At 40.9% G+C, this 22,779-nt stretch overlaps 1 protein-coding gene across 1 annotated transcript in view; it reads left to right on the top strand.

Moving 5' to 3' along the window:
- The first annotated feature begins 455 nt into the window (after positions 1–455).
- LOC140476288 (SERTA domain-containing protein 2-like) overlaps positions 456–22,779 on the top strand; it is a 61,980-nt gene continuing 39,656 nt past the window's right edge. Inside the window, exon 1 of the mRNA XM_072568660.1 lies at positions 456–715. The gene's annotated coding sequence lies outside the window, so the exon portion shown is untranslated. The remainder of the gene's footprint in view (positions 716–22,779) is intronic.

The following is a 22,779-nucleotide window of genomic DNA, read 5'->3' as shown; positions in this document are numbered from 1 at the left end:
ACAGTTTGGTAGAAGGCTCCTTCCAGGGCTCTTCACCCACCCCCCACCCCTCCTGGGCGCTGGCCTTTTAACTAGTTCAGCTCCTGCATGCAATGGAGCATTTCGAAATCGGGAACGGAGCCACTGTTCTTGCCTCGCTGACCTGACATTGGAAATGTACGGAAGGAGCGGCATATACACCGCCTATACCTCGATACGAAGAGATACATCTCCGGAGCACATCCAGCACAGTGCAGCCTCTCAATGGTTAAGGAGCAGCCCACGTTTCCGGTCGCTCGGCGGGCGAGCACGCGCTGCCTTGCGACACACGCTCCCTTATCATGATTGGTCAGAACGCGGGGCGGGCCAACCACTGATACATGTCGTTGACCAATAACCGTTCGGCTCTTGTTGCCCGGACGACGTTTTTCTCCAATGAAGGAGCCCGCACCTGACGAGCTGTCAATCACCGAGTATCTTTCCCGTAGTTTCGACGCTTTGAGCCCTGGAGCGACGAGCCTGGGATCTCGGAGCTTGTTTGCAGCACAGCTTGTGTGGAAATCTAACGGAGGACTTTGGAGGCAACCTGCAATGTAGACCCAAAATGTAATCGCGCGAATGTCTCCGCGACACTGCTTTCCCATGAACATAAAGAAGATCTCTCAAGAATCGCCTTCCCTGCTCAGTCCTCCGCTAGTCGACAGAAGGAAGTTGCAAAAGTCTCCTCTGTATTAAGGTGGGTGCTGGAACTGTACATAGACATTGGGTTGATTTTTCTGGTGTGTAAGCATTCCTACAGGGTTAGAGATAGGGCAAAATGTGAGGCTTCTTATAAACATATAACACCATATTTGTGACATTACACAAGTCCTAAAATCATCGTAACAGTCATTTCAGATTCCAGTACCAAGGTTAACACGAAGACTGCATTCAGGAAGCTAATTTGTCGAACCTTTTACACAGTACAATTGCTTGCAAAGTGCTGGAGCTGTTGAAAATCGGTATGATCGGCGGGGAAGGGAGCAGTAGTAAACTGGTACCGGCCTTCGAAACTACGAGCGTAAACGAGCTTCATTTTAAAATTCCTAATACTTAATGAGACGCACTTATTCTCTTGCAAATTGTGAACTTTTTTTTAGTTAAACTCTGGCATCTTCTAACATTGTGTTGCTTTTCCAGCCCATCCGACTCCGAAGTGGTTTGGGAGAGAACTAGTTGTTCCGCTTGATTTGATGTACGGGTTTGCCAGAATGACAGTTTGGCGGATACATGAGTTTGATGTTCAATGTCTCAGAAAAGATTGCCACTTCTCCCCAAATTCAAGAAAGAAATCGGGGCAAAACGGGGTCTGGGAAGTGTGGGGGTTGTTTTCTTGACCGATTGTGGGGGGAAAAAAGCCCATACATCATAAAATACAGAAATGTAAAACAAGTCAATATAATCCCGGAAGGATTCTATTTGATCCTACTCTTTCTTGAATAAATTACTCTCAACCAGAGTACAGTGCTGGGACTCTGGTATTTGACTAGGTGTTTGCCATGCATAGGGATTTCAAACTGTCTCTTGGTAAAAGGGAAGGCAACCTTGTTGGAAAAGACGTTAAAATACTAATTTTAATTTCTTACGGGGTACGTTGTTTTCTAATGTACTTTAATGCACAATTGTTTTCGGTGGGAGTTTCTGGGCCTGTGTCTCGCACAAAATGAACCTTGTTTTAACTTTCCTGTCATGATTTTTCAAATACATTGCTGTTGTGAAGGCTAGATTAGTAGAGACGATGTCCCAATTAGACTGGTGGATTCCTCTTGTGTCGGTGGGGGTGGGGTGAGGAGTGGAGATTTAACTGGAATTAAGTTTTTAAAAACAGGGCAATTGACTGCGAGGAGGGGCTGTAAGAGGCGGAGTTCAAAAAAAGCTGAAAGTAAACTAAGACGTCCCTCTGAAGGGCGTGTAAATTTTGTTATGCAACGACAACTTGTATTAATGGCATAAGTAAAACTAATTATGACATCTGTATCTATTCTGTAACTCAAGTATTGTATGAATCTTGACTCATTGGGAATTTAGATTGTCTGTCTATGGTGGACTTATAACAATAAAGGAGCACAGGTAATCAAGGAATTAGAGTCAGAGAGATGTACGGCACAGAAACAGACCCTTTGGTCCAAGTAGTCCATGCCGACCAGATATCCTAAATAAATCTAGTCCCATTTGCCCATATCCCTCTAAACCCTTCCTATTCATATACTCATCCAAATGCTTTTTAAATGTAATTCTACCAGCCTCCTCCACTTCCTCTGGCAGTTCATTTTATACACTCGCCACCCTCTGCGTGAAAAAATTGCCCCTTAGGTCCCTTTTAATTTTTTTCACCTCTCGCCCTAAACCTATGCTGTTTAGTTCTGGACTCTCCCACCCCAGAAAATAGACCTTGTCTATTTACCCTGTCATGATTTTATAAGGTCACCCCTCAGCCTCTGAAGCTCCAAAGAAAACAGCCTCAGTCTATTCAGATTCTTCCTATAGCTGAAACCCTCCCACCCTGGCAACATCCTTGTAAATCTTTCATGTTTCACAACATCCTTCTTATAGCAGGGAGACCAGAATTATCAGCTAATGGTGGGATTTAGAGTGACAGGTACTGTTTTGATAGTCACTGCTAAAATGATGTGTAGGTTAGTTTTGTTAATGTTTTAATATTTTGATATTTTCATTAAAATGAATGTTTCTTCAGGAACATTATGATGTATCAGCCTTTTGGATTAGGTGGAAATCAGGTGTGATTCATCTGTACTCTGTGACCAAGTGTCATGTTGAGGTTTGTCTCCTGTGTTCAATCTTCTTGAAAAGGTGATCTTAAAATCAAGCTGACAAAGACTAGGAACACTTTGGAGTTGGATCCTTCATGAAAAATTTTTAAAAACCCTTGAATATCACTACTGTTAATTTCCTAAAGCTATAGATTTATGTAAACCATTTTGTAAGTGCTGCAACTGCCAACTTTTAATATCAAATTTTAAATGCAAGTCATGGTTAAAAGACTTCACTCTTTCACAGCCTATTTAAAAAGGTTATTATACATGGCATGTACCTGCACTGAAATATGCATCAGTACAAAATTGGTACTCCATTAACTTTTTTTCTTGGCTCAAATATCATTTTAGCCTTACAGTTTATCTGGGAGTTCACAAGTGGAACACGCATAGTGCTCATAATACTTTCATAGAGTCATAGAGATATACAGCACGTAAACAGATAGCCGCAGAAATGTCTGTTTGAACCTCTGATGAGAGAGTCCCCTATCACAATTGATGGCTTGGAACCCAATGTACCCCTGATTACATTAGAGCCATTCTTGGTACCAGAAACTTGGCTGTTCATGCTGCATTCTCCTGAGAATCCATCACTGTCTACATTTTCCAAAACAGCATACTTGTTTGAGATGAGAATAGCCACAGGAGATTCCTGCACTACTTGCCTACTCCTCCTACCTTTCCTGGAGTTACCCAGTCTTCCTGATTGTATCTGCGGTTTTTCTCCCTTGCTTTCACTGCCAGCCATCACACTCCCAGCTCCTGTAAATTCCTTATTGTCTCTAACTGCTGCTCCAATTGATCCATGCAATCTAATAGGATTTGCAATCAAAGACACCTTCTGCAGACACTTCCTTCATCACTAACAGGTAACTCTTCCTAAACTCCCACATCCAGCAGGAAGATCACATCACTCTACTAAAGGCTATCTTTGCTCCTTCGCAATCTATAGACCCAGAAAATATTCCTCTTAAAAAAAAATGCTCCAGGCTAACTTAATACTTATGGCTAATATTTTTAAACTTTAATCAAGAGGCAGATCTCAATAAAACATATAATCAAGAAAGAAGGCACTCTACTTACTATTGTAGATTTACAGCAAGGCTACACTTAAAAACAATGCACTTATCTGTTCCTGAGCTGTGAGCTCTCCCACAGAGGTTCCTCCAAGGTCAGCTGTGAATTTCACTGTTTGTTAATTTTTCTTAGATGCACTCTGATGTCCAGAGATACTTGAACTCAAACAGCAAAGACAGTAACTGTTCAGAGTCACTGCTGTGTCAGAAAGTAGTGTCGGTTTTTTCTGACTGTGTGGTTAATGCCTTTGTATGTCTTCCTCCTTTTTAAAGTGCCATTATTTTTATATTTTGTCCCCCAAAGTTCCAAATCAATGTAACAGTAATAGTTGCTCCTAGTATTTGAGGAAATCTCCTCCAGCACCTAAAATACCTCAAAAAAGGAGCAGCTCTTACAGCCACAATTTTTAACCATCCTCCATCTGAATTACCCAGAACCTAATCAGCTGCACAAAACCACTTTTGTGAATTCGTTGGTTATAGACAATCTTTAAATCTGTTACTACACCATGATCTGTTGGTATTTTTATGTACAATGTAAGAGTGGTATTTTTATGTACAATGTAAGAGTGTACATAAGGTCTACTGTTGCATTTAGGATTCTGGATGGATAAATTAGGATGGACCATGTTGTTCAGTTAATTTCTTGGTACAGTCAGCTGGTGAAGAAGACCAGAATTAATTCTTTACTCAGTTTTAGATTTATTCACAAAGTGAGGCATTACACTTGCATAGCTCCTAACTCTGCAACCCACCACCAGTGTTGAAAAGTATCCCTTGATACTCATTTAAATACCAATAAAAGTTTTTAAACAGATCAGGTGTGTGAAGCTGAAATATAACCAAAATGTGAGGAATAGCCCATTTTACATAATGTAAAAGAGGCTGCCACCTTTTACATCTCTTTGAAGAAGAGTTCATATTTGGATATTTGTTGTACACCTCCAGAGCAGGGGAATTAAACCGAAACCTCTCACCTAGAGGTAGGGTTACCTAAAATCCTCAAAACATTTTACTCAGCCTTTTTACAGTTACTACAATGTGTCCCTGCAACAGGTGGGACTTGCCCATAGGTAGGGACACTTCTACCGTGCCTCAAAGGTAAGTACATCTCTTTAATATGCCTGCAATTATTACCGAATGAATACCCTCCTGACCTGTATGCACTTACAATAAATTAATTTATACATCTTTATGGCATCTTATGATCAAGGAGCATATGGCATCAACAAAGCTAAGTTAACAAAGTAAGTTGACCGTTTGTTTTGCTTCTATGCAGTGTTTCTGTTAAAATGGGTTTCTCCTTGTGTTATTGTGTATTGTTTGTCTCCACCTACAATTACCTTAAATCACAAATTTATTTTCTGTAATCTGTCTCTAAACAAAAATATTCTAATATTTTAATTGACATTTGATAGTTTAAGTTGTGTTTTTCAAAATGATTTTTAAAACACCCAAATATTCAGAACAAATTATAACAAATAGTTTGTACTACTGAAACATTCTATTCTATTAACTCTATCAGAAAGATGTAGAGAATATCTAATTGAGATTGAGTCATTTTATTGAGTGCTAATATAAATAAATAGAGGTACCAGAGTATTAGCAACAGTCAATATACTTCAAAACTACTTAATTTGCTGTGAAATTCTTTGGCACAGAAACAGAGTTATCGAGTCATAGAGATGTACAGCATGGAAGCAGGACCTTCGGTCCAACTCGTCTCTGCCAACCAGATATCCTAACTTAATCTAGTCCCATTTGTCAGCACTTTACCCATGTCCCTCTAAACCCTTCCTGTTCATATACCCACCCAGATGCCTTTTAAATGCTGCAATTGTACCAGCCTCCACCACTACTTTTGGCGGCCCATTCCATACACTCACCGCCCTCTGCGTGAAGAAGTTGCTCTTTGGGTTCCTTTTAATCTTTCCCCTCTCATCCTAAACCTATGCCCTCTAGTTCTAGAGTCCCCACCCCAGGGAAAACACCTCGTCTTTTGAGAAACACCGTATCGTTGAGAGAAACAAGAGTTAACATTTTAAGTCTGGTGACTATGTTTGTCAGAACCTGAGAGATTCTGATGAAACCTTAAGTGTTTTTCTCTCCACTGGTGCTGCCAGACCTGCAGTGTTTCTCCAGCACTCTGTTTGGATTCACATTCCAGCATCCATCCATTTCAGTGTGAAATTCATTGGGATGCTTGAGTTTGTGAAAAGGAGCTATGTAAGTTCAAGTTCTTTTACATTTATTTTCTTTATTTGCCAGAGAACTGTTCCCTGGTTAAACAAGTGACAGATTTTTAATTTGAATTATGGAATGCGCTAATATAAAGAATTAGTAAAGCTATTTGCATTCATTAAAGTGGCTCAGTGACATGCAGATAAAGTGGAATCTGATAAGTGGTGGGGGGATGTAATTCAAGATCTAAATTTTGGAGACAATTGAAACATCTCCCAGCATTTCCATATACCTAATCCTTGATGGTGAAAATGTTGATTTAGTTTACTAATGTAATGAACACCGCAGATAAATGTAAACTGGTAGTTTAAGTTATTTATTTCTTAAGCTTTTCTATAAGTTTAGCTAATGCTCTCGATAATGTAACCAGTTTTAGATGCTTTCCTGAAATGGTAAAATAAACCACACCAGAAACTGGTTCTTTGATACACTTGTGTGTATATATATTTTGATAAACTAAAGGGATAGTCGCAGAACTGTAAGAGTTGTAGAATGTTACAGTACTAGAATGTGTGTGGTGACCAGTGGTTGTGTTTACCACATCAGTTTTTCTCCTTTATATACTATGAAATCTAATCCCATTCTCAATTGCCATATCATTTAATATTTCTGTTTCGTAAACAAAATTATTTAATTTTCTTAACAGGCTCTGCTTCAGTGACAGTTTATGGTGGAGAATTCTACGTTCTTGCACGCTTTGTCCAAAGACATTCTTTTCAAATATTTTCTCCATCTTGTGGTTAGCTTAAATTTCTGCATTCACATTGTAACTTTACTAACCGGCGGAAAATAATCACACTGTTTACCTTTTCGTAATCTTCAGCACCTCCATCAGGTGAACCCTGAAACTTTCATGCTGTAGTTGAGTTAACCTGGTCCTCAAGAATGAAAGCCTTTTCTCTTAACCCTAAAAAGACTTGCATTCAATTAGCACCTTTCACATCCTCACAGATTCATAAGTATTTGACAGCCATTAAAAACTTTTTTTAGTTGTGTTGGTTGAAGGATTAACATCAGTCATATCATTGGAGAAAACTACCTCGCTCTTCCTTGAATATCACCATGAAATTTTTTACATAGACTTAAGTAACTAGACAGGGACATGGTTTAATGTTTCAATCTGAAAGACAACACAACCCTCCCTTGGGACATCACTGAAGTGTCCGTTTGAAATTTGTGTTAAGGTTTCTTTATTTGGACTTAAATTTACCACCATCTGATTCAAAATTGAAAGTACCTATACTGTGCTAAATGGGATAGTATTTGAACAGATCTAACAACTCAAGCTGGCATCCATGTGGTTGTTCTCAACTATAATCTAACCTATTACCAAATATGTCCTTTACTTTATCATTACTAAGAAGCTGTGAAATCAATCCTGGCTCAATAAAGAGTGCAAAAGAGCATGCCAGAAACAACACTAGGCACATAAAAATATAAGATGTCAACTTGATAAAGCTACAACATAGTACTACATACATGTCAAACAGTTGAAGTAGCATACAGAAGGCAGGAGCTAAGCAATCCCATAGCCAAAGGATCAGTCTAAGTTCTCCAGTTCTGCCTCAGTGTTGTGAATCATGGTGGATAATTAAAGAACTGACAGGAGGTGGACACTGCACACATTTGACCACATTCAGCCAGAAGTGCCAAGTAGATAACCAGTTTGTGCATTCTCCTGAGACATCTAGTATCACAGAGGACTCTCTTCAAGCAATCTGATTTACTCCACGTAATATCGAGAAACAATTGAAGGCATAGGATATTGTAAAGGTTATGTACCCTGACAGTGTCAGAAATAGTCCTAAAACTTGATGTCCAGAACCAAGGTGTTCCCTAGCCAAGGTGTTCCAATAAAGCTACAACATTGACATCAACCCTACAACATGGGTATCCTATCCTCAAAAAGCAGGACAACTCCAACCCAGCCAGTTAAACCCCATCAGTCTGCTCTTGATCAGCCACAAAGTGATGGAGGGGTCTTTTAATAGTGCTATCTGGTATAACTTGCAAAGGAAAATCTTGCTCACTGACACTCGTTTGGGTTTTACTAGTCTCTCTCTGCTGCTGACCTCATTACAGCTTTGATCCAAAAGAACTGAATTTCAGAGGTGAGTTGAGAGTGACTGCCCTTGACATCAAGGCTGCATTTGACTCTGTGCAACGTTAAGGAGCCACAGCAGCGCTACAATCAAGAGGGATCTGAGGAAAAAATGCTTGACTAATTGGATTCATATTTGGTTCAGAGTAAAATGGTTGTTGGTGGTCAATCATCTCAACCACAGGACAGCACTGCAGGGGTTCCTCAGAATAGTCCCTTAGGCTCAACCACCTTTATCTGCTTCATCAATAATCTTCTCTCCATCGTAAGGCCAGGAGTGGGGATTAAACAATGTTCAGCATTATTCACAACTCCTCAAGTACTGAAGCAGTCTGTGTCCATGTGCAACAAAACCTGATAAAGCTATAACACTGTACTACAAACAGACTTAGGCTGATAACTGACAAGTAACATTTGTGCCACAGATGTGGCAGGCAATCAGTATCTCCAACAAGAGAGAATCTAACCATTGTTCCATGACATTTTAATGGCATTAGTATTGCAGAATACTTCACTATCAACATCCTGGGGCTTACCATTGACCAGAAACTGACCAGACCAGCCACTAAAATACTGTAGCTAGAAACTCTGGGGATTCATAAGGTGGGTTTTTCCACAATGCCTGTCACCATCTACGAGGGACAAATCCAGATGGAATATGGTCTATTTGCCTGTTATGGTGCAGCTCCACCAACTCCAGAAAGCTCAGCACCATCAAGGAGAATGCAACCCATTTGATTGACATCCCGTCCATCACCTTCCACCCTCACTACTTTCACCATTGATGCACTGTAGCAGCAATGCATACCATCTGCATGATGCATAATAGAACCTTTGAAATTATTGGCCTGACTGTATAGAAGGACATGGACAGTAGAAGCATGAGAACATCATTACTGGCAAGTTCCCCTCCAATCAACATAAACAAGTTTCCTGACTTGGAAACAAGTCGCCTTTCCTTCACTGCCGACGGGTGTAAATCCTGGAATTGCCATTCAAATAGCACAGTAGGTGTCTGAGCATGCAAGGACTGCAGTAGTTGAAGAAGGTGGTTCCCACCACCCTTTCAAAGGCACTTAGAATTAAGCAACAACTACTGACCTAGCCTGTGACACCTACATCCTGTAATTGAATAAAAGAAGTAACCTACCATCTGCAAAATCATAATTCAGACTTCCTAAGTAAATGACATAATCAGAATTGGAACTTCAATCATAGCACAATTTATACAAAAGAACATTTCTTTCTGAAACCATGAATGAAAGAGTGTCTCTCATAGCTCATTTGTCACACTCTTGCCTCTGTGTAAGGAAATGATAAAGTTAAGTTCCTTCCAGAAAGTTGAGCACAAAACATAGGCTGACACTGTTGGACTACTGTGTTGTCAAAGATGCCATCCTTTGAGTGAAATATTAAACCAGGGTCCTGTTTAGCCCCTCAGGTGGATGCAAAAGGTCAGAAGGCACAAGTTTAAAGAAGAACTGGAAAGTTAGCCCTTGTATCCTTTTATGCCCCAATTAACATCATTAAAATAGATTATCTGCATCATTATTACTTTACTGTATTACTGGGGCTTGTCTGCAAATTGTTAAAATATAGGAAACACAGTAACCAATGATTGCACTTCATATGCTGAAAAACACTTTGAAGTCATCAAATAAATGCATGGTTTTGAGTTTTTTTTATCTTGGAGTACAGATTTTTAGAAAAACCTGGCTTAAAACCTGCTGTTAAATGTACAGGGTGTTAAACTTCAGTGTATTCTATAATTTAGGCCGCTTTATTCGTTTTTGAATTTTTTCCAAGCATTGTTTATACTTTGGAATAATCAGTAAACTAGCAACCTGAGTGAAGTTTCCTTTCCAAATTTCTACCATTTACGTAAGTTTAAAAATAGTGCGCAGTGTGGCAGGTTTATATCTCTGAACTATGTAGGATGGTAAACATGCAGACTTTTCAAAATTCATTTTTGTCAATTTAGCATCTGGTGGGGAAAAAGGAGCTTCAGTCAAGCGAAATACAACCAAAGGGGAGAGGAAGACTGGATGATAACAGCAGCATGCCTTTTTCCCCTAATATAAACAAACAAAATTAATCAGGAATCCATTTGCACAACAAACAGTCAGCTTCACAAGAAGAAAATGGTGCTGCTCAATGTTTAGACTGTTGCCAATTTCAGGACCACTGACAAATGTGGTACAACACAGTTGGGGAGAGGGGTGTTGTTGGTGTTGGTAAATAGCTACAGAATTCAGGACAGGTTTTTCCAGTACACAGATACAGGACACTAAGAATAATTTGCCTAATATTTCTCACACAGAAATTTTAAGTTAAAGGCGACATGTTTCCTAAATGCTCAAAACAAACTGCAGGTTATTAATTCAAATGATTTGCTTTGTGAGGAACATAAACTAGTTTCCTGTGATTCAGAGAAAACATCTTGGTGAACCAAAATGATAATCTGTGTTCTGTTACACAAATGTTACAATATCTTTGCGCCTTTTCCCATCTTATGTGAGTGCAGCTAAAATACACCAAAGTACAACATCACTTCAATTACCTGCTCATTGTAACTAGTATTTGCAAGTGTGTGCAAGCTAGGCAGATCAAAGATGGGTGTTTCATCTTCAGGCCTGCAATTTTGTACCTCTCATGGACATAAATTCCATGATGAAGAAATTAAATATATGTTCCATTTATTCAAAACTGGAATTGTAAGTTCAACTCCGTAACAGTGATAATGAAACTATCATTGATTGTCCTAAAAATCCACCCCTCAGGTGGTTCACTAATGTTCCTCAGGGTAGGAAATCTTGCCATTCTTATCTAGCCTGACCTACTTGAGTGGAAACCAACAGCTTTCTGAAGTGAGCCATTCAGATAGGGCAATTGGGAATGAGCGGTAATTGCTGCCCTCACCAACAACATGGGATGCTGTGTACAACCCAGGTTTTATTGCCCATACCCAACTGCTCTTGAGAAGGTGGTGGTAATCTTGAACTGCTGCAGTCTTTTGGATGTAAGGACACCCCAGTACTATTAGGAAGCAATACCATAGGACTGAGATGATTGGCTTCCAAAAACTACAATCATCTTCCTATCTACTTGAAATGACCTCAACCAGTGTAGTGTTTTGCCCCAAGTTCCTATAGACTCCAATTTTGCCAATACTCCTGTAATGTAGTCAAACTTTGCTGAAAAGATTGTGTCTGTTCATTTGTCTGTATTTTTAATTTGGACTGAAGTGGAGAAAGGATAGTCTTTAAACCAAGGATTGTGGAGGGAATTTGTGCATTTTTCAAAAGCATGTTACTGAAGCTCATTGTAAATTGTGTTTACATGGTTGCTTTGTTCAGTGAGGGAGACTTTTGTTTGCTTGCAGACAGGTCAGTATCAGGAAGTGTGTACAAAGTGAGATACAGCCAGCAACATGTAGTTTATTGGTTGTTGACCAGTTGTGGATGAGCAAGGCCATCAGCTTGGCAACAGCTATCTATTGGCTTCTGGGTAGCTCAACAGCTTTGGCTGTACCCAAAACTGGTGGAAGCCTTTGGACCTCTAGAAGGGGAGATGGTGTACATTTCTCTCCAATCAAATATCTAAAACCTGAAGAAAACCAGTTTACATTCCCTCACCAGTTGCTGTAAGCTGTGGTTTTAACTAGTAACAAATAGATTTTACAGATGATGTATCAACTGCCTGTACTTCCTATGAAGAGGTGAAAAGGTTAGATTAGATTAGATTACTTTACAGTGTGGAAACAGGCCCTTCGGCCCAACAAGTCCACACCGCACCTGCCGAAGCGCAACCCACCCATACCCCTACATCTACCCCTTACCTAACACTACGGGCAATTTAGCATGGCCAATTCACCAGACCTGCACATCTTTGGAGTGTGGGAGGAAACCGGACCACCCGGAGGAAACCCACGCAGACACGGGGAGAACGTGCAAACTCCACACAGACAGTCGCCTGAGGCGGGAATTGAACCCGGATCTCTGGCACTGTGAGGCAGCAGTGCTAACCACTGTGCCACCGTGCTGCCCAAAGGTGTTGTGAAAGAGAAATTGAAGTTCAGTAAGCAAAGGATCATCTCCGGGACACCCACACCAATCAACCCCACCGCCCCGTGGCCCAACATTTCAACTCCCCCTCCCATTCTGCTGAGGACATGCAGGTCCTGGGCCTCCTCCACCGCCACTCCCTCACCACCCAACGTCTGGAGGAAGAACACCTCATCTTCTGCCTCGGAACACTTCAACCCCAGGAAATCAATGTGGACTTCACTAGTTTCCTCATTTCCCCTCCCCGCCACTTACCCTAGTTCCAACCTTCCAGCTCAGCACCGCCCTCATGACCTGTCCTACCTGCCAATCTTCCTTCCCACCTATCTGCTCCACCCTCCCCTCTGACCTATCCCCTCCTTCCACCTATTGTACTCTTATCCACCTTGTCCCCAACCCCACCCCCACTCCCATTTATCTCTCCACTGAGGAGGCTCCGTGCCTCACTCCTGATAAAGAGCTCTTGTCAGAAACGTCAATATTCTTGCTCCTCAGATGCTGCCTGATCTGCTGTGCTTTTCCAGCACCACTCTAATCTTGACTCTGATCTCCAGCATCTGCAGTCCCCACTTCCGCCTAAAGGATCATCTCAGCAAACCCTGTGGACTAGGGAAATTGAATTGTGTTCAGATTTCTCTCTTCATCCATAATACAATTTTTTTTTGTCTGTCAAAGAACAAAAAAAGTTACAGCACAGGAACAGGCCCTTTGGCCCCCCAAGCCTGCGCTGATCCAGATTTTTTAACTAAACCTGTCAGCTATTTTCTAAGGATCTGTATCTCTGCTCCCTGCCCATTCATATATCTGTCTAGATACATCTTAAATGCTGCTATTGTGTCCACCTTTACCACCTCCTCTGGCAACGCGTTCCAGTCCCTAACCACCCTCTGCATAAAGATCTTTCAACGTGTACCTCCCTTAAATTTTTTTCCCTCTCACCTTGAACTCGTGAACCCTAGTAATTGAGTACCCCACTCTGGGAAAAGGTTTCTTGTTATCCACCCTGTCTATTACCTCTCATGATTTTGTAGACCTCAACCAGGCCCCCCTCAACCTCCGTCTTTCTAATGAAAATAATCCTAATCTACTCGACCTCTTCATAGCTGTAATTATCAACAAACACATCGAGTTAGACCCCATCTACCACCCCCCTGAGAAAAAGAACAGGAAATGACATTACCAACCCAAAGAAACTCGAAAGACAGTGATTTATCAGCAGTGATTCGCCCAGAGGCCTACTGAAGATGTTATCTAGTATGGTGACGAAATGTCTGGAAATGAACCTTCCAGCTCAGCAAGCAAACCTACATCCAGAACCTCAACCTGAGTTACAAATCTTCTCAAAACTCACTGTAATTATGTATGTTTAGGAGAGGGTTAGAGTTTAAGTGGTGGTTATATGTTGACAGTTCATACTTGCCTACCTGTGGTTAGAATCAATATATTTGTCATACATTTCTACTAAGTACAGAAACCTGGACTCCGTTTTCTGTTAATATAAGTCTATCAAACAGGTGAACTGGGGAATTTTGTGTACCTTTGTAAGATGTTTAAGATTAATGACAAAGCTGGGAATAGTAGGGCTTGATTTCCAGTTGATTGCCTCAGTGAGAAATGTCACTGTCTTGGTGTCAGGAGTAGTCACTTCTGCCTCCCCACATAAGTTCAGATCTTTGCCCATATCAGGACCAAGGTTGTAATGTCAGGAATCGAGTGGCCTTCATTGAACCCAAATTGAGTATCAGTGAGTAGGTTATGATAGCTGCTTTATGTTAACAACACCTTCCTTCAACTTTTGCCGATGATCATGAAGAGGTACCATGGAGACATCTAACAGTGGAGCATTTGTTGCCAAAGGAGAGAAACATCTGTCCACATTAAGGAAGAAAGTCCTGCCTCCGAGACCAGTTGGCTAATCTGATTGGATTGCAGCTCTTTGTTCCCAGCAGCATCACTGGGAAGGTTGGCCATTGCTGGGACTACATTTGGTCCCAGCAAGGATGAACTAGGATCCTGATCAAAGGTTAGAATTGGTTCTGTCAGGGGCACTAGGATGGGAGGACCTGTGGGAGGAGTGGGGCCTGATCCTGAGGTCAGGGAGGAGGCACTTGCAGCAAGCCCCCAATTAGGAAAGGTTGTCTGTAGGAGACTTGACTAGGCTAGTCTGCTGGGAATCCTCCCATCCCTGACCTATTCCCCTGGCCTGGAAATTGTGGTTGAGTGGGAAATGACATTCTAAAAGTGTAGGTGGGTGGACCTAGCCCCTGTAAAATAGAAGCCAGGTGGGGATTGATAGCTAGGCAGAAAACGTGCAGACGTTTATGGCCGCCCTGAGTTTCTGGCCTCCCTGCAGCACAGACTACTCCTATTATAATGGATAGATTGTCTGAGAATGAAGGAGAGGCGAACTGCTTTGAAAATATTTGGCACTTCCAAGTCCAGCTGGGTAAATGTACCACTTGAACCAGACATTAAATTGTTGAGTTGACAAAAAATTCCATGTGAAAGTGAGGACTGCAGATGCTGGAGATCAGAGCCGAAAATGTGTTGATGGAAAAGCGCAGCAGGTCAGGCAGCATCCAAGGAGCAGGAGAAACTTCCATTCCTGAAGAAGGGCTCATGCCCGAAACGTCGATTCTCCTGCTCCTTGGATGCTGCCTGACCTGCTGCACTATTCCAGCAAAAAATTCCATGTTCCAATTCAAAAGTTATTACGTCTCAGATGTGACAAAAGTGGAGGTGTATCAGTTCACCTTACTGCCCTGACTACAGAAGGATGAGAAAAATAAGCACGATATCTTATTGCTGACTGCTCAATGTGGTCATTGAGTGAGATATTTTTGGGCTGCTGCACCTGTGGAATCATGTCAACGTCTTCAAGAGTGGGAGAGAATCAGGTCGAGTCAAAAGAATGGAAAAATTACCACTAGAAAACAGTTGCCATTAAAATGACTGACTGATATAACTCGTTGCTTCTAAAATGGGGGGAGGGTTGCTGTATCAGTATTATCTTATTTTTTTTTGTCTCCCTTAGAGCACTCTTGCTGGAGTGTTGTTCTACAAACATTGTCTGATATTTTGCCAAATTGGCCATGACTTGAATGTTGTCTGACACCTGAATAATTTTTAAAGAGCTGGCCAATTTTTAATCAACCTGTTTAAATGTGTTATCACACACACACTGTAAGAAGGATATGAAGACTTGTAGAGGGTATGAAAGAGGTTTACCAGGTTGTTGCCTTGTTTGGTATATATTAGATATAAGGAGAGACTGGACAAACATCGATTGGTTTTACTAGAGCGTTAGAGGCTGAGGGGGTGACCTGATTGAAGTATATAAAATGATGAGAGGTGTGGATAGGGTGGAAATGTCAAATACTAGGGAGCATGGGTTTAAGGTGAGAGGGGGAATATTTAAAAGGAGCTATGTGAGGCATATTTTATAGGAGTGCATTGCCTTGGAAAGCGGTAGCAGCAGATCCAATAGCAACATTTTAAGAGCCATTTATACAGACTCATGAACAGGCAGGGAACAGAAAGATCTGGACTATGTTCAGGCAGATAGGATTAGTTTACAAATTGCCTCATGTTCAGCATAGAAATAATGGGCTGAAGGGCCTGTTCCTGTACTGTACTGGCCTATGTTCCATGTATCTCGGCACCCATCACATTCCTGAGGTGGTATCTGGACCTTCTGGTCCAGATGTTGCCACCTCTCCCACAAGACTGTAGTCTCTTGGGTGTATGCTAGTCATCCAGTAAGGATGGGGGCAGGTTCTCAAGACAAGGGCCAATAAGCAGAGACAGCACTAACTTTGGCATCATCAGAGTAGGTGCCACTGATGCCGATAGGAGAGCGTGAGGGAATGCCTTGAGGTGAAGGCATCTTTGTGTGACCTTGTATAAGTTTTTAATTTCAAACAGGACACTGCTCTCAGGCTGACATTGTGGGGGAGTAACCCTTCCAATGGAGTGAATACCTCAGCATTCCTGCAGTCAGTGTTTGCGCAGTGGCTCTGATTGACCCTGTCATTAGCCTATGCCATCTGGGAAGTCACCCACTCAACACTGGAAGCCTCATTATGAGCTCAATGGAGTGAATCTACAGATACATCATAGAAGGGTATCCTCCAGCAACAGTGGTAGCTGGTTCATTAATTGCCCCTCACCATTTCCCTCAATAGTGACCATCTGCCCATCCCTACTGTGGCCTGCCTGCAAGCTCTGGGGTTGGGAGAGGGGGTTGGATATCTCACAGAAACCTATAAAATTCTAACAGGACTGGACAAGATAGATTATGGAAGAATGTTCCTTGATGGTGGGGGAACCCAGAACCAGGGATCACAATCCATGGATAGGTGTAAGCCATTTAGGACTGAAATGCGGAGATATTTCTTCACCCAGAGAGTAGAAGTCACTACCATAGAAAGCAGTTGAGTAAAAGCATTATATGATTTCAAGAAGGAGTTGGATATAGCATTTGAGATTAAGGGGATCAAAGGATACAGGACTAAAGCAGGAATAGGCCATTGAGTTGGATCTTCAGCCATGATCATAATGAATAGCGAAGCAAACTCAAAGGGCTTAATAGCCTATTCCTGTTCCTATTTTCTGTTCTTATGGCCATTGTTCTGGGAGATCAGAGTGGAAGTCACCATTCCTTAAAATACTCGATCCCTAAAGCTGATGGTTAATTGCATTGAATTGCGTCAGACTTCAGGAATTGGCTGTAGTTCGGCTCCTTTGGATTTCCAGCCATCCACTGGGATCATCTCCACAGCCACAAACCAATTTCTACCCTGTAGCCTGACATAGATGGATTCCTTAGTTTCGTATCTGACTTAGAAATACACTTGGCTTCAGAAAAGTACCTAATCAGTGCTTAAAAACTTCTTTGTATTGATGGAGTGTCCTCTTTTTTTCTATTTATGGACCCAATATGACCCATACAAACTTTTGACTCATGTTCCCATTAAGTTGCAGATATTTCATGTTGATATCACTGATATGAGTAGACTTTATTCTGAGTTGCCAATTATCTATAAACAATGTAAGTGATACTAAAAACATTAGTTTAAAAATGGTGTCAAAAATGAGCACATTTTCTTTCCTTTCCAATCAATATTCATATGAAATGCCCAGTTTCCATTAATGGTGATCATTTGTGCACACGTAGTTACATAATGTTTTCAAAACAGAAGCAAAGTGTGCATTGACATGAAGTTGTTGCCACAACTGAACACAGGTTAATTTTTAAATGTTTATTCTTAAGCATCAATTAATATATCCTTGGTATTGAAGGTCAAACTGTAGTAACCAAAAGATATTTGTAACCATGCACTGTATGAAGATACCATTGCCATGAAAGGAGTCTAGAGGGTTAAATCACCGCTGCTTACAACAGAGCACCTTCACTGTTACTTGTGCGGATTGGAGTGACATTTACCCACTAAAATATAATAGATTCTAGAGTCTCTTCTAAATGCCTTCAAATCACTATCTTATGTTCTCTTCTCTACTTCTGTACATCTGTATGACACATGGATTTCCAGTGAATAATTAAGTCTAACTGACCTACTTTGGTTAGGAAAAATGCTGAGAGGACATATTATAATTTTAAGATAACATGTTTGCTGATCATTCTGAAGTCAGCTGATTATCAATTACATATCTCCAGATTTCAGAATAACTTAAAGTTATTTATTACTGAGAATCATGAGATCTTGGTATGTGAGTGGCTGATCAGTCTGTACCATCTTCAGAGGTCCAAGCATCACAGATGCCAGCCTTCAGTCAAATTGATTCACTCCACGTGATATCAAGAAGTAGTTGGAGATGCTGGATACCTCCAAAGGACATCGGCCCTGAAAATAGTCTAGCAATATTACTGAAGATGTATGCTGCAGAATTTGTCACATCCCTAGCCAAGTTGTTTTTAATACGGCTACAACATTGGCATCTACTTGACAATGTGAAAAATTGGCCAGGTGTGGCCTTCACACACACCTATCAGGACAAATCCGACCCGGTCAATTACAGCCCCATCGGTGTACTCTTGATTGCCATTAACGTGATGGAAGGTGTCATGAGCAGTGTTATCAAGTGGCACTTCCTTAGCAATAAACTACTCACTGGCACCCAGATTGCGTTCCGGCAGGGCCTCTCCGTCCAAACTTCATTTCAGCCTTGGTTTAAACATGTACAAGAAAGCTGAATTCCAGAGGTGAGAGTGACAGTCCTTGATATCAAGAAGCCCTAACAGAACTGGTCAGTGTGAAACTGGGGGAGAACCCTTCACTGGTTGGAGTCGTACCTAGGACAAAGGAAGATGGTTTTGGTTATTTTGGAAATTATGGACTACAGTGGCTCAAGAAGAGGTGATAAATCAGGCCAGTCAGCAACACTCCTGTCCCATGAATTATATTTTATTTAAAAATGCAAAATTTATTGTTCAGAAGAAACTTTGATTTATACAATATACTAACCTGCTGCTCCTCGTGAGTGTACTCTAACATAAGAGAGTGCATTCTACAAGCATTAAAAAGAACTAAATTAAATAAAAGCCTTTGGACCACTTCTGTCTAATGACTATGAATAATTTGCATTAGTCAGCCCATCTCATTATACCAGGAGAAATTCCAGCACATACACTCCATGATTCTCCAAAAATAACAACTTGAGCATCAAATTTTAATATGTGTTCTTACTAGATCCTGGCCTACTGCTTTCCACTGGAGATAATTCCTCCATCTTTTACCACCAGCTACAGAAACAAGTATAAATCTAATTAATGGAAAATAACAGGTTGGCAGTATGATGTTGTGTAAGTTGTAGTCCGGTTGGTGTGATCAAGTTGTGGTGCACGGGTAAATTTAATAGATGCAAAGTGGAATTTCTATACCTTGTAACTTCTAGAGCTGATGTTGTTTAATATATTTTGGTGTGCCATCCACAATGGCAGTGGTTACATATACTGTACTTCCTGTAATTTGTGGAGCAGCAGTATCCAAGTATAAAGTTTAAAAACCTGCTCCATCAGGTGGTTGTGGAGTGTAAGATTGTAAAACACAGAATTTATAGCAAAGGTTTACAGTGTGATGTAACTGAAATTATATATTGAAAAAGACCTGGATTGTTGAAGTCTCTCATCTTTTTAGAATGACCAAGTTGGTTTCAGTTCTTTTGTATGTAAATTGTAAGACATTTTAAAAAGTTACATTATCAAGTGAATTTTAACAATTGGTGTCATGTTGGCCAGATAATGCATATCTGTAAAAAGGATTTACAGAATCTTACATGGATTCATCAAGTTTTTGAGCAAAGTAAAACGTAATTCTGCAAGTACAAATTCACTCCACAAACTTATGTGCATGTGGGTGAGTGTGTGTGTGTGGTGGGGAGGAGTGGTGGGGGTTATGAATGTCTGTGAGAGCGTGTATATATGTGTGTGAGTTTGAGTGTAAAGGGGTATAAGTCTGTGAGAGGTTGCTTGTGTGAGTGTATATGTGAGCGTATGAGGGAGGGTCTGTGTGTGTGTATGTATGTATGTGTGTATGTATGTAGTGCAATAGGGTCACCTGTAGTGTGACATGAACCCCAGGTCCTGGTTGAGGTCATCTGCATGGGTACCGAACTTGGCTATCAGCCTCTGCTGGGCTACCTTCCGTTGTTGCCTGTCCCGAAGTCCATCTTGGAGGATGGTCACCCAAAGGTCGAAGGTCAACTGTCCCAGACTGCTGAAGTGTTCTCCGACGGGGAGAGAACACTCCTCTCTGTTTAATTGTTGTGCGGTGTCCATTCATCTGTTGCCACAGCCTCTGCTTGGTCTCGCCAATGTACCATGCCTCTGGGCATCCTTGTCTGCATGGGATACCACCATATACGTGGAAGGTACTCTTGCGACTCAGACAAATTTGTCTATCTCATACACTGCAAAGACTCATAACATCCGCAACCCCCACTACTAACAAACGCACATATCTCTCTCACACACACACCCAAGTTTGTGGGGTGAATTTGTACTTGTAGAATTACATTTTACTTTGTTCAAAAACTGCATGAATCCATATAATATTCTATAAATCCGCTTTTTAGATTAGAATCAGTCTGACCATCGTAGCACAGACAGTCTTACACCAGTTGTTAAAGTTCACTTAAAGACGAGAGACTCAACAAACGATCCAGTTCTTTTCAATTTATAATTTCAGTTACATCACACTGTAAACCTTTGCTTTAAATTCTGTGTCTTATGATCTTATACTCCACAAACACTTGATGAAGGAACAGCGCTCCAAAAGCTAGTGCTTCCAAATAAACCTGTTGGATTATAAGCTGGTGTGCAATTTTTAACTTTTGTACACCTCAGTCCAACAGCGGCATTTCCAAATCAGTATCTAAGTATGAACATGATACATAGTGAAGAAATGTACTAGTCCCAAAATTGTATGACCAAACTGGTTGGCACACATTACATAAAAGGTTGTTGTCTGCTGATTCAGTTACATTTGACCCACTACATAAGTATAAATGATGGAATTGATGCACAGCATGCTACACAAGGATAGTGTAACTGACAAAATGTTACTTTACCTGGAATGAAATTCCATAAGATCATCAAATCATAAAACAGCTACAGAACAGGAGGTCGTCATTTGGTCTGGCATGTCTGTGTCAGCTCTCTGCATGAACAGTGCATTTAGTGCCACTTCCCTACTTTTTCCTGTAGCTAAGCAAATTATTTATTTTCAGACAATGATCCAAGTCTATTTTGAAAGCCACAATTCTGCTTACACCACACTCTTACGGAGTGCAGTATAGACTCAAATGACTTCTCTCCTTTTAAACTGTTTTATTATTCCTGTGAATCTGTTCTGTAACTTCTCTAATGTTTTCAAGTTCTTCTTGTAGTGTGGTGCCCAGAACTGGATGCAAAACCATTGAGCCAAACAGGTGTATTATATAGCTTTATCTTAACTTGCTTTCCCATGTACTTTGTGCCATTATTTATAATGGCCAGGATCCTATATGTTTTAGAAACTGCTCTTGCAACCTCCCTTGTCACCTTCAATGATTTGTGCAGATATTCCCTCAGGTTTCTCTGCTTAGAAACCTCCTTTTGAAATCGTATGCTTTATTTTATATTGTCTGTCCCATTTCTTCTGAGCAATGTAAATCACTTCATAATTCTTTGCTTTAAATGCATCAGCTTCTTGTCTCCCACCTCCACCAATATGTCTTTGTAACGTTAACTTTATGCTTAAGACAGTTCACAATACTTGTAGGATTTGTGTCATTGTCAAATCTAGCAATTGTGCTCTGTCCACCACAATGTTGATCATTAGTATATCTAGAAGAATAGGGGTTCTAACAAATCACTGAGGAACTCCACTATAAATCTTGTCACAGTCTGAAAGACAAATGTTAATTCTATTTCATTTCCTGTCACAATTTTGTATCCATGTTGCTAACTCCCATTTATTCCATGAGTTCTAAGTTTGCACATAAATCAGTTGTGTGGCATTTTATCTAATACTGTTTGAATGTCTATATACACCACTTCAACTCTTCTCTTCACTCTCCTCTACCCTTTCTGTTACTTCATCAAAATAATTGAACAAATTGTTGCCCCTAAGAAATCTGCACTGGCTTTTTTCCGATAACCTGCAGTTGTCCATGTCATTGTTAATTTTGTCCTGAAATCTTATTGCTAAAAGCATGTTCACCACTGAGGTTAAACTGATTTGCCTGTAGTTACTGGCTTATGCTTACACTAGTTCTGTAAATAACTCCTGGGCTATGTTTTCTCAACCAGGGCCAAATTGAGGACTGGTTCAATGAGAAACTTTTCAATCTTCGTAGGCTGAAGGTGATGTCCAACATCTCTCACATCACGGTACTAGACCTCTGTGCCTAGGTGATTGTTTTATTCTAGCACACACAAAAGGCCACCTCCGACCTGTTTGAAGAATTTAGGAAACTATTGAGCCCTAAAGCTGAATCTGAAAACTGATAAGGTAAAGGTACTTCTCCCGCCAAAAGAAAGACACTTAGAGTCATAGAGGTGTACAGCATGGAAACAGGCCCTTCGGTCCAACCGGTTCATGCCGACCAAATATTCCAACCCAATCTAGTCCCACCTGCCAGCACCTGGCCCATATCCCTCCAAACCCTTCCTATTCATATACCCATCCAAATGCTTCTTAAATGTTACAATTATATCAGCCTCCACCACTTCCTCTGGCAGCTCATTCCATATACGTACCACCCTCTGCGTGAAAACGTTGCCCCTTAGGTCTCTTTTATATCTTTCCCCTCTCACCCTAAACCTATGCCCTCTAGTTCTGGACCCCCTGACGCCAGGGAAAAGACTTTGCCTATTTACCCTATCCATGCCTCTCATAATTTTGTAAACCTCTATAAGGTCACCCCTCAGCCTCCGACGCTTCAGGGAAAACAGCCCCAGCCTGTTCAGCCTCTCCCTATAGCTCAAATCCTCCAACTCTGGC

Source organism: Chiloscyllium punctatum, chromosome 4 (genome assembly GCF_047496795.1).
Source record: "Chiloscyllium punctatum isolate Juve2018m chromosome 4, sChiPun1.3, whole genome shotgun sequence".
NCBI lineage: Eukaryota > Metazoa > Chordata > Chondrichthyes > Orectolobiformes > Hemiscylliidae > Chiloscyllium > Chiloscyllium punctatum.
Note: the sequence above shows the minus strand (reverse complement) of the source record. Positions and strands in the feature narration are given on the sequence as shown.